This window comes from Rattus norvegicus, chromosome 4, assembly GCF_021556685.1.
Source record: "Rattus norvegicus strain SHRSP/BbbUtx chromosome 4, alternate assembly SHRSP_T2T, whole genome shotgun sequence".
Lineage (NCBI taxonomy): Eukaryota > Metazoa > Chordata > Mammalia > Rodentia > Muridae > Rattus > Rattus norvegicus.
In genome coordinates, this window is record NC_141537.1 from 152,698,482 (window position 1) to 152,710,165 (window position 11,684).

The 11,684-nt window shown below is 41.0% G+C and overlaps 1 long non-coding RNA gene across 1 annotated transcript; it reads left to right on the plus strand.

The window, feature by feature from the left end:
• Positions 1-1,624: 1,624 nt before the first annotated feature.
• Positions 1,625-10,331, plus strand: LOC148006335 (uncharacterized). The gene is made up of 3 exons (XR_015687269.1): positions 1,625-1,772; positions 6,497-7,402; positions 9,738-10,331. It is a non-coding gene; the product is annotated as an uncharacterized LOC148006335 (long non-coding RNA).
• Positions 10,332-11,684: the final 1,353 nt, after the last annotated feature.

Consider the following 11,684-nt stretch of genomic DNA (forward strand, 5'->3'; position numbering starts at 1 on the left):
TGTTTATCATCTGTGTACAGGAAGGCTACTGATTTTTAACATCATAATTCTTTACTGTATAAATGTGTTAGTTTGGCCATAACATCAGAATTGTCCAACAAGACAGCATATCAACACACCCACTGCCATGGCCTGTGGCAGTTTATTAAGAAGGCTAGAATCTACTAATCAGTATTTGACTTTCCCATGAAATTGAATAGTTCCCATGGTCTGAGGCTACCACCTTTATTCTCCATACTTGTCACTTTCCCCATAACGTATATTGTCTCTCCACATCTCACTATTCCTCCTATTTATCAGGTCATAGGAGACAAATGTCTTCCTCCGGGCAGGATCAGTCCAGGCTCATGCTGTCTTCACTGCACCAATGCTGGCTTATTTCTCAACCAAGAGGCTCTGTCTTTCATTACTGAAATCCTTCTCCTTGGGTGTTAACATGGATAGTCCTTTTTCCAGGTCACTGACAGCTTCTTTTCTAACTCCTACGACCTCATATTAATTCCCCCTATTACAATTTTCATTTCAGATATAATAACTTTTAGCTCTAGAAAATCTAGTTGTCTCTAGATTCTAGCTCTAAACATTTCCAGTTTCCCTGCCCCTGGTAAGTCTCCCTGCCATGCAGTCCTTCCTCCCACCTCTCACTGAAATCTCTTCACACATTTGCATCCAGTGCTTTAAAGTCCTTCCCTGTTAATTAAAATGCAGTCTCACTCTTGGTGTTGACGTGGTTTTTTGTTTGTTTGTTTGTTTGTTTTGTTTGTTTGTTTTGTTTGTTTGTTTGTTTGTTTTTCCAGAGCTGGGGACCGAACCCAGGGCCTTGCGCCTTGCGCTTGCTAGGCAAGCGCTCTACCACTGAGCTAAATCCCCAACCCCCGGTGTTGACGTGTTTTTAAGCAGTATTATATCCTGTTGCTTCTTTTCTAGCCTAGTCATTTTGATTGATATGTTATATGACTAAAAATAGATTTCTTTTTTTCCTTCAAAAAGTACTAAATTTTTGTTGTGACAAATAGTTTCTTGTAGCATCGGCATCAGTATGACAATAACTGGTTTTAAGTTCTCCTGGGATAGCTTAATAAATGCAGCCCTTACTGGAGGGCTGAAAGTGTCCATGCCTGCAGAATTGCCTACCTACGGTCTTGTTCAGTAAGCCTCACTATTCTTGGTGTCTGGAATTATCCTAGAGTGATTCCAACCTCTGCAATCTCCCTTCAGGCCATAATTTCCTATGAGCTACCAGGCCTCCCTTATGTAGGCAGATGCTCATATTCAGCCATACTCTAAGGGATCTCCAAATATAGTGTCCCACAAATTCTATACACTCCCATGACTTTAGTACCAAACCGCTCCATCATTTGGCTCAAATCCTTCCTTCCTTCCACCATAGTTTAGACTCTCCATGCAGAAACCAGCCAGCACACAAATCTTACCCCCTGTTCCCTTCTGCTCAAACCACAGCCACCTATTTCTCATCCCCATCCTTAACCTTAAAGCGGTCATCAGAGCTGCTCTCTCCCTCAACCTCTTGAGCCTCATCCGTTGCCATGCAGAAGCATTATGACCACATGTCTGTGAAGGTCATGGGGACAAGATGGAAACACACGCCCACACAGGTACCTCGGGCACTCGAGCTGTCAGCAGGCAGACAGACCCTCTGCAGAGGGCTTCACATCTCTTTTGTTATTCACTGGTCTGTGACTCAGTGATAGCCAGCACAGAAGTTGGACATTCACCCAATGACAAGTCATCATGACAGCATTGCACAGTGGGTAAGAATACACATAAGCACATAGATATGCTGCCTGTGTTGTCTTCATACAGGAGCAAGGCATGAAGTGCTCACAATTCAATTCATTTAGACTTGAAATGTATTTGTTTCTGGCTTGTTGCCTCTTTGAGGTTTTTTTTTTTTTTTCCTTTTGGAAGAACAAGAAAATGTTATTCTAATATCTCTCAGGACAATACAATCCCACATCAGTTCCAGGCTCTGTTGGTTACCTTGGCAAGTTTCTCATATTTCCTTTGGCATCTTCATGACTCAATTGGGAACACACAAATGGAGATCAGTGCTTGGATCAATGACTAACTCAGTGGAAGCATGGGAGAGTTAAGATGGAAATGGTCCATGCGGGATAAACGAAGAGACCGGAGCTAAGCAAATGTTCTGCGGAGTTTTAATTACCAAGCAACTGAACAGATTTTTTTCTCTAATCTGCATTTAATATATCCATATCATGTTAAATATAGCATTATATTCTTTAGCCTATTATCTATTCCTGCCCTCATAGAGACTTTGTACTTTGTGACAGATTTTAATAGAGTTGTACCTGGCATAGAGAACACTACTCTTAGCTTTCATTTTGTTGGCATGTGAAACAAATTTTTAGAAATTTCATCTGGTCTTACATTTGTGGAATGTCTTGGTATTTTTTTCCATTCATTTAGTCCTTGGGAAGTTCTTCTCCCTATACGCTCAGCATTAAATATCTTTTCCAATTTTAGTTATTTTTCGTTTGTCCATATTAGCTTTATTTTGATGGGAAATACAAATGATTAGTCTACGCCACTTCACTCCACATTGTTACAAATTACTCCCACCTTATTTTAACTGTATGTCATACACAGGTTTTCATAGTTATTTTACATATTGCATTTGGATCTGGAGAAAGTCACTCTTCTGGATTGCTTGTTGGCTCTCCTGGCCCGTTATTGCATTTCTTTTTTTTTTTTTTTTTTTTATTAACTTGAGTATTTCTTATATACATTTCGAGTGTTATTCCCTTTCCCAGTTTCCGGGCAAACATCCCCCTCCCCTCTCCCCTTTCTTATCGGTGTTCCCCTCCCCACCCTCCCCCCATTGTCCCCCTCCCCCCAACAGTCTAGTTCACTGGGGGTTCAGTCTTAGCAGGACCCAGGGCTTCCCCTTCCACTGGTGCTCTTACTAGGATATTCATTGCTACCTATGAGGTCAGAGTCCAGGGTCAGTCCATGTATAGTCTTTAGGTAGTGGCTTAGTCCCTGGAAGCTCTGGTTGCTTGGCATTGTTGTACATATGGGGTCTCGAGCCCCTTCAAGCTCTTCCAGTTCTTTCTCTGATTCCTTCAACGGGGGTCCTATCCTCAGTTCAGTGGTTTGCTGCTGGTATTCGCCTCTGTATTTGCTGTATTCTGGCTGTGTCTCTCAGGAGCGATCTACATCCGGCTCCTGTCGGTCTGCACTTCTTTGCTTCATCCATCTTGTCTAATTGGATGGCTGTATATGCATGGACCACATGTGGGGCAGACTCTGAATGGGTGTTCCTTCAGTCTCTGTTTTAATCTTTGCCTCTCTCTTCCCTGCCAAGGGTATTCTTGTTCCCCTTTTAAAGAAGGAGTGAACCATTCACATTTTGATCATCTGTCTTGAGTTTCATTTGTTCTAGGCATTTAGGGTAATTCAAGCATTTGGGCTAATAGCCACTTATCAGTGAGTACATACCATGTATGTCTTTCTGTGTTTGGGTTAGCTCACTCAGGATGATATTTTCCAGTTCCAGCCATTTGCCTACGAATTTCATAAAGTCGTTGTTTTTGATAGCTGAGTAATATTCCATTGTGTAGATGTACCACATTTTCTGTATCCATTCCTCTGTTGAAGGGCATCTGGGTTCTTTCCAGCTTCTGGCTATTATAAATAAGGCTGCAATGAACATAGTGGAGCACATGTCTTTTTTATATGTTGGGGCATCTTTTGGGTATATGCCCAAGAGAGGTATAACTGGATCCTCAGGCAGTTCAATGTCCAATTTTCTGAGGATCCTCCAGACTGATTTCCAGAATGGTTGTACCAGTTTGCAATCCCACCAACTATGGAGGAGTGTTCCTCTTTCTCCACATCCTCGCCAGCATCTGCTGTCATCTGAGTTTTTGATCTTAGCCATTCTCACTGGTGTGAGGTGAAATCTCAGGGTTGTTTTGATTTGCATTTCCCTTATGACTAAAGATGTTGAACATTTCTTTAGGTGTTTCTCAGCCATTCGGCATTCCTCAGCTGTGAATTCTTTGTTTAGCTCTGAGCCCCATTTTTTAATAGGGTTATTTGTTTCCCTGTGGTCTAACTTCTTGAGTTCTTTGTATATTTTGGATATAAGGCCTCTATCTGTTGTAGGATTGGTAAAGATCTTTTCCCAATCTGTTGGTTGCCGTTTTGTCCTAACCACAGTGTCCTTTGCCTTACAGAAGCTTTGCAGTTTTATGAGATCCCATTTGTCAATTCTTGATCTTAGAGCGTAAGCCATTGGTGTTTTGTTCAGGAAATTTTTTCCAGTGCCCATGTGTTCCAGATGCTTCCCTAGTTTTTCTTCTATTAGTTTGAGTGTGTCTGGTTTGATGTGGAGGTCCTTGATCCACTTGGACTTAAGCTTTGTACAGGGTGATAAGCATGGATCGATCTGCATTCTTCTACATGTTGACCTCCAGTTGAACCAGCACCATTTGCTGAAAATGCTATCTTTTTTCCATTGGATGGTTTTGGCTCCTTTGTCAAAAATCAAGTGACCATAGGTGTGTGGGTTCATTTCTGGGTCTTCAATTCTATTCCATTGGTCTATCTGTCTGTCTCTGTACGAATACCATGCAGTTTTTATCACTATTGCTCTGTAATACTGCTTGAGTTCAGGGATAGTGATTCCCCCTGAAGTCCTTTTATTGTTGAGGATAGCTTTAGCTATCCTGGGTTTTTTGTTGTTCCAGATGAATTTGCAAATTGTTCTGTCTAACTCTTTGAAGAATTGGATTGGTATTTTGATGGGGATTGCATTGAATCTGTAGATTGCTTTTGGTAAAATGGCCATTTTTACTATATTAATCCTGCCAATCCATGAGCATGGGAGATCTTTCCATCTTCTGAGGTCTTCTTCAATTTCCTTCTTCAGTGTCTTGAAGTTCTTATTGTACAGATCTTTTACTTGCTTTGTTAAAGTCACTCCGAGGTACTTTATATTATTTGGGTCTATTATGAAGGGTGTCGTTTCCCTAATTTCTTTCTCGGCTTGTTTCTCTTTTGTATAGAGGAAGGCAACTGATTTACTTGAGTTAATTTTATACCCAGCCACTTTGCTGAAGTTGTTTATCAGCTTTAGTAGTTCTCTGGTGGAACTTTTGGGATCACTTAAATATACTATCATATCATCTGCAAATAGTGATATTTTGACTTCTTCTTTTCCGATCTGTATCCCCTTGACATCCTTTTGTTGTCTGATTGCTCTGGCTAGAACTTCAAGAACTATATTGAATAAGTAGGGAGAGAGTGGGCAGCCTTGTCTAGTCCCTGATTTTAGTGGGATTGCTTCAAGTTTCTCTCCATTTAGTTTAATGTTAGCAACTGGTTTGCTGTATATGGCTTTTACTATGTTCAGGTATGGGCCTTGAATTCCTATTCTTTCCAGGACTTTTATCATGAAGGGGTGTTGAATTTTGTCAAATGCTTTCTCAGCATCTAATGAAATGATCATGTGGTTTTGTTCTTTCAGTTTGTTTATATAATGGATCACGTTGATGGTTTTCCGTATATTAAACCATCCCTGCATGCCTGGGATGAAGCCTACTTGATCATGGTGGATGATTGTTTTGATGTGCTCTTGGATTCGGTTTGCCAGAATTTTGTTGAGTATTTTTGCGTCGATATTCATAAGGGAAATTGGTCTGAAGTTCTCTTTCTTTGTTGTGTCTTTGTGTGGTTTAGGTATAAGAGTAATTGTGGCTTCGTAGAAGGTATTCGGTAGTGATCCATCTGTTTCAATTTTGTGGAATAGTTTGGATAATATTGGTATGAGGTCTTCTATGAAGGTTTGATAGAATTCTGCACTAAACCCGTCTGGACCTGGGCTCTTTTTGGTTGGGAGACCTTTAATGACTGCTTCTATTTCCTTAGGAGTTATGGGGTTGTTTAACTGATTTATCTGTTCCTGATTTAACTTCGGTACCTGGTATCTGTCTAGGAAATTGTCCATTTCCTGCAGATTTTCAAGTTTTGTTGAATATAGGTTTTTGTAGTAAGATCTTATGATTTTTTGAATTTCCTCTGAATCTGTTGTTATGTCTCCCTTTTCATTTCTGATTTTGTTAATTTGTACGCACTCTCTGTGTCCTCTCGTTAGTCTGGCTAAGGGTTTATCTATCTTGTTGATTTTCTCAAAGAACCAACTTTTGGTTCTGTTGATTCTTTCTATGGTCCTTTTTGTTTCTACTTGGTTGATTTCAGCTCTCAGTTTGATTATTTCCTGCCTTCTACTCCTCCTGGGTGTATTTGCTTCTTTTTGTTCTAGAGCTTTTAGGTGTGCTGTCAAGCTGCTGACATATGCTCTTTCCTGTTTCTTTCTGCAGGCACTCAGCGCTATGAGTTTTCCTCTTAGCACAGCTTTCATTGTGTCCCATAAGTTTGGGTATGTTGTACCTTCATTTTCATTAAATTCTAAAAAGTTTTTAATTTCTTTCTTTATTTCTTCCTTGACCAGGTTATCATTGAGTAGAGCATTGTTCAATTTCCAAGTATATGTGGACATTCTTCTTTGATTGTTATTGAAGACCAGTTTTAGGCCGTGGTGGTCCGATAGCACGCATGGGATTATTTCTATCTTTCTGTACCTGTTGAGGCCCGCTACAAATCCAGCACTACAAAGGATAATAAATGGTAAAGCCCAACATAAGGAGGCAAGCTATACCCTAGAAGAAGCAAGAAACTAATCGTCTTGGCAACAAAACAAAGAGAATGAAAGCACACAAACATAACCTCACATCCAAATATGAATATAACGGGAAGCAATAACCACTATTCCTTAATATCTCTCAACATCAATGGCCTCAACTCCCCAATAAAAAGAAATAGATTAACAAACTGGATACGCAACGAGGACCCTGCATTCTGCTGCCTACAGGAAACACACCTCAGAGACAAAGACAGACACTACCTCAGAGTGAAAGGCTGGAAAACAACTTTCCAAGCAAATGGTCAGAAGAAGCAAGCTGGAGTAGCCATTCTAATATCAAATAAAATCAATTTTCAACTAAAAGTCATCAAAAAAGATAAGGAAGGACACTACATATTCATCAAAGGAAAAATCCACCAAGATGAACTCTCAATCCTAAATATCTATGCCCCAAATACAAGGGCACCTACATATGTAAAAGAAACCTTACTAAAGCTCAAAACACACATTGGACCTCACACAGTAACAGTGGGAGATTTCAACACCCCACTCTCATCAATGGACAGATCATGGAAACAGAAATTAAACAGAGATGTAGACAGACTAAGAGAAGTCATGAGCCAAATGGACCTAACGGATATTTATAGAACATTCTATCCTAAAGCAAAAGGATATACCGTCTTCTCGTTATTGCATTTCTTAAAAGTTAAGAAAGTAAGTACTTTAACAAACTAATATCTCTAAATTCTAATACCAGTTCTATTTGCCCAAATAACAAGATTTTTGTATCTCTTTAGCATGGATTTATTAGCTTTAACAAACTGTATACCACTGCACCTGATTTAGTTAACTTAAGAAAATATGTTAGAGATTAAAAATTTAAAAAACTAAAGATTCCTAATATTATGTTATTTTATCTATTTGTGAGTATGGGTGTTTTGGCTGTATATATGTCCCCACTGGATGCTTGTTGACTGCAGAAGTCAGGAAAAGCCACGGAATCCCCTGGGACAGCAGTTACAGACAGTTACGAACTGCCCACTGTAGGTGCTGGGAACTGAACTCTAGTTTCTTACAAGAGCAGCAAGTGCTCTTAACTGCCGAGCCATCTTTCCAGCCTCTTGTGTAACAGTTATTTATGAAGTTGTGAACCAAGAACCAACAAATCACACAGAAACCCCTCCCCATGGGCAAATCAGTCTAGGGAGAGCCCATGGTGAGCTGGAGTTGATTCAAATCATTTCACGGAAACAAATCAATAAATGGACTGCCTTGTTTAAACATAGACCTCCTTGTAATTAACTATCATGAGATGCTTGTAGCAATACAAAACCCAGCTGTTAAAGATTTATCAGTTGTTAAAAACTTACCAGAACGTTACTGGGGGAGTCAAACAATAAGATGTATATACATGCAGATATTTGATTTACATATAAGTTATTTATTTACGTGTGTTAAAGAGAAAATTAAGACAGGAATGTGGGGAAGCAATGCTAAGAGTTAGAGGTCAGTGGAACGGTGGAGTCTGGGATAAATGGCCAAGAAGAACTCTCTAACCTGGTCCATCACATTTAAGACTGAAGGAGTTTGGTGGCAGAAGCATACGTATGCCTGGGTGATGAATACTGTGGGCCATCAGTCAAAAACACGTCGGAAGTGACAAGCAAACGAGCTATTGGTCTAGCAGGAAATACACTCTTGCGGGTGGGAGATGGAGGGCGTAAAAAGAGTCAAGGGAGTTGCCTAAACTTCCTGAGGATAAGGAACTTTTTGAGTGGACAGAGAAGCAGGGACTGGATACAATTTGATTTTCCTCCCGCAAGTGAAGAGAATTATCTATAGGGAAGGGGATTCCCAAAAAAGAATCCAGCTATGAGTTGAGCTAAGAGGGCTGGATGGAGAGGAACTACTGAGAATGATGTGCTGTAACGGAAAGACATGCAGTTCAGAGATCTTCAGAACAGAGAGCCACCCAGAGCCCAGAGCCCAGAGCCCAGAGCCCAGAGCCCAGAGCCCAGAGCCCAGAGCCAGGAGTCTGTGGTAGGCCTTCCTCTCTGGTCTCTCAAGAGATCACTTCAGCCCAATAGACCCAGCATTAGACTTTCAGCACAATAATTACAGGCTCCATGATAGTCCTGAGAGGGAGGGTAGGGAGGAAGTTCAACAAGTCAGAGATTGAGAGGACATAGGGACTCATCATGTGAGTCTCTGGACACTTCAGCAGAAGCTGGGGTTGGTGGGGGTTGGCAGAGGTTTGCTGGGCTTGCTTCAATGTTTCCAGGTTGATGGTGACATTGAATCCCACACCCCATGCTCACTTGCACCCCATGCTCGCCTTCCTCATACCTCTGCTGGGTGAATATATAGGGATGAGGAGGACCCTCTCCATAAACAGCAAAGCAGTTAGTCACCCAAGGAAACCTGTGGTTGATCCATGGATTAGAGACAGAAATCTGAGAATGTGCATTAAAGAATAAAATTTCAAAATAAGTAGGACATCAGGCATATTTACAAGGAAATACCTTAAAAACTAGACAAATAGAAAAGTGTATCAACTCCCCGAGATGAGCACTGGCAGGAGGGGCTTGGGACAATATCAACATGTGCTTCTCTTTACCCTGAATGCTCAGCTAATCCATAGCCCCAGGTTTGTCCAAGTGATTTTTCTGGTATCTCCTTTTCTTGAACTATTAACTCCATGCCTTTGATCTGAGTTCCCATCGGACCCTGGCTCTTTGGAAGACCTTTCCAGGCTCTCTAAAAGCATCTCCGATGTCCTCTAACGGTAAAGGCATGGAGCCTCCCTACCACTGCATCTGTTCCCAAGGCTCTGGAAATGGCTTTCTAGCTGTGGTTCATCCTGAGAAATGCGGAGTTGCTCAAGATGCCCTGCAATTTAAGTTACAAAATAGCCATGAATTCCATGCTATGCTTTGAGCTTGTTCAAATTATTTTTCTACGGATTTTTTTTTCTTCCCAGTATTTTTTTTTTTTTGTCTTCCCGAAGTCTCTCTCATTTAACGTCTGACCATTTGATTTCGCTTTCCAGAGACTGAGAATTTGTCCTACAGAAATCTAGTAGAGACAAATGCTACTGTGAAGGCCGCTTTGAGTGGGAGAATCAATAGACTTCTACTTATTGCTATTGGGAGACAGATTTTACATTAAAGTATAATAATGACTATGCGGTGACCAGCTCCTGCTCCAAGAAGACCCTACAAGAGCCTCTGCAGAATGTGAGCTGCAGGGTTGGGGATTTAGCTCAGTGGTAGAGTGCTTGCCCAGGAAGTGCAAGGCCCTGGGTTCGGTACCCAGCTCCAAAAAAAAAAAAAAAAAAAAAAAAAAAAAAAGAATGTGAGCTTCATACCTTCAGTATGCTTTAGCACTTTGACTTCCAGGGTCCTCCCCACTACCACACTTTACCATGCCCTAGCCCCTTGGGAAGCCTGCACTCTCTCTGCTGTCTTACCCAGTAAATAAAGGTGTCTCATCTCTTAGAGGTGAGAAACCAGCCTTTGTTCCCCATCACATCCCCTGTAATAGCTACCACTGGGCCGGCAGGAGCCATAGACACAGCAACACCCACTGCCATCCTGTAATAAAAGATGTGGAAAACAGAGCCCCTGTGAGAATCCATACTCTCTCAGCCATGAATCTTGGTTGTTTTCTCTATTTTCTTTTCTATAGACTATTTCTCGAGCATGACCACTGGGGTGCTCGCTCAGAGGTCTTATTTCCAAGGAAAAGAACTGTAAGTCTCCCGAGGTGAAAAGATCGAGTTTTATTTTCTGAATTTGCATAATGGTCCATATCCAGAACTGGTAGGGTTGATTACCAAAAGAATCACCAAGGGAGAAAGTGCCATTTAGATTTACTTTTGCAAGGTTCAGCTTAGCACAAATCTATATTAAATAGTGGGTCTCAAATTATTCCATTTCTGTGGAAACTTATTTTTTAAGCCACCGTCATAATCACTCCTCCTAAAATCAAGCCATTGACCATTCCATCAAGTGACTTTAGATGCTACAAGGACGTAAAGCATTCTGAACAAACACAGAAGCCCAGGACAGAGTGGGTTACAGGAAACCAAGAAGAATAATTGGTTCCAAAGTGTACTTGTCTCACAAATGCTTTTTCCTTCTTCCATCAGTCGACAGTTTCTCCTTGACATGACTTGATTGAACCCATGAAGATTTTTCCTCTAAGGAAACAACGCATTTGGGAAGCTTGAACCCAAAGAAGTCACATCATGTGGAGTTATCTGCCGCCAAGAAGAATGGATCCCATTTATTTTTCAAGGTGGAAAGCTTTCTTTTCTTTCCTGCTCATGAAACTTAAAATGCCCAGAGTAATTTAGCTCAGACCGACCAAACAAAAAAAGTCACGTTTAAGCACCAATAGGACCTGGAATGCCTGAGTCTGCAAGGAGAATTATTTGACACTTTCTTTTGGTAGGTGGCCTGTCAAATGATGGATTTTGTCTCAAAACACAAGCTATGCTTTTCTACAGCAGTTTCTGAACCACAGAACTTGAAGTAGAAAAGACACATTTTTTTCTTAGAGAATCGTAAGCAAGCATGCTTTTAAAAATGTAGTCTCAAATCATTTTGGATTGATTTAAGCTAAAGAGAAATTTGGACAACCAATAGCTTAGATTATAGGTTTTTAAAAAAAGAGTCATAGTCGGTCTTTTGAAGCTAGGATGGGTGTGATATCTCAGATGACCAGTGCTATACAATTTATAAAGGAAATTCTAAGAATTGAGCCTGTTTTAAACACCCGACAGAGAACCAGGGCCGAGGAAGGATGGAAGAAGTTTGCTGAGATCATGTCTTCATGGAGAGCCATGGTTCATCTGGTGGAGGACGTGCACTGATGCTTCATGCAGAGCCCTGAAGGGATTGTCCAAAGAGAGAGCCCCCTTGGGCTGGGTGCCTCACTTGTACCTGATATTTCAAGAGACCTGTCCATAGGCCAGAGACATGGCTGAGCCCAC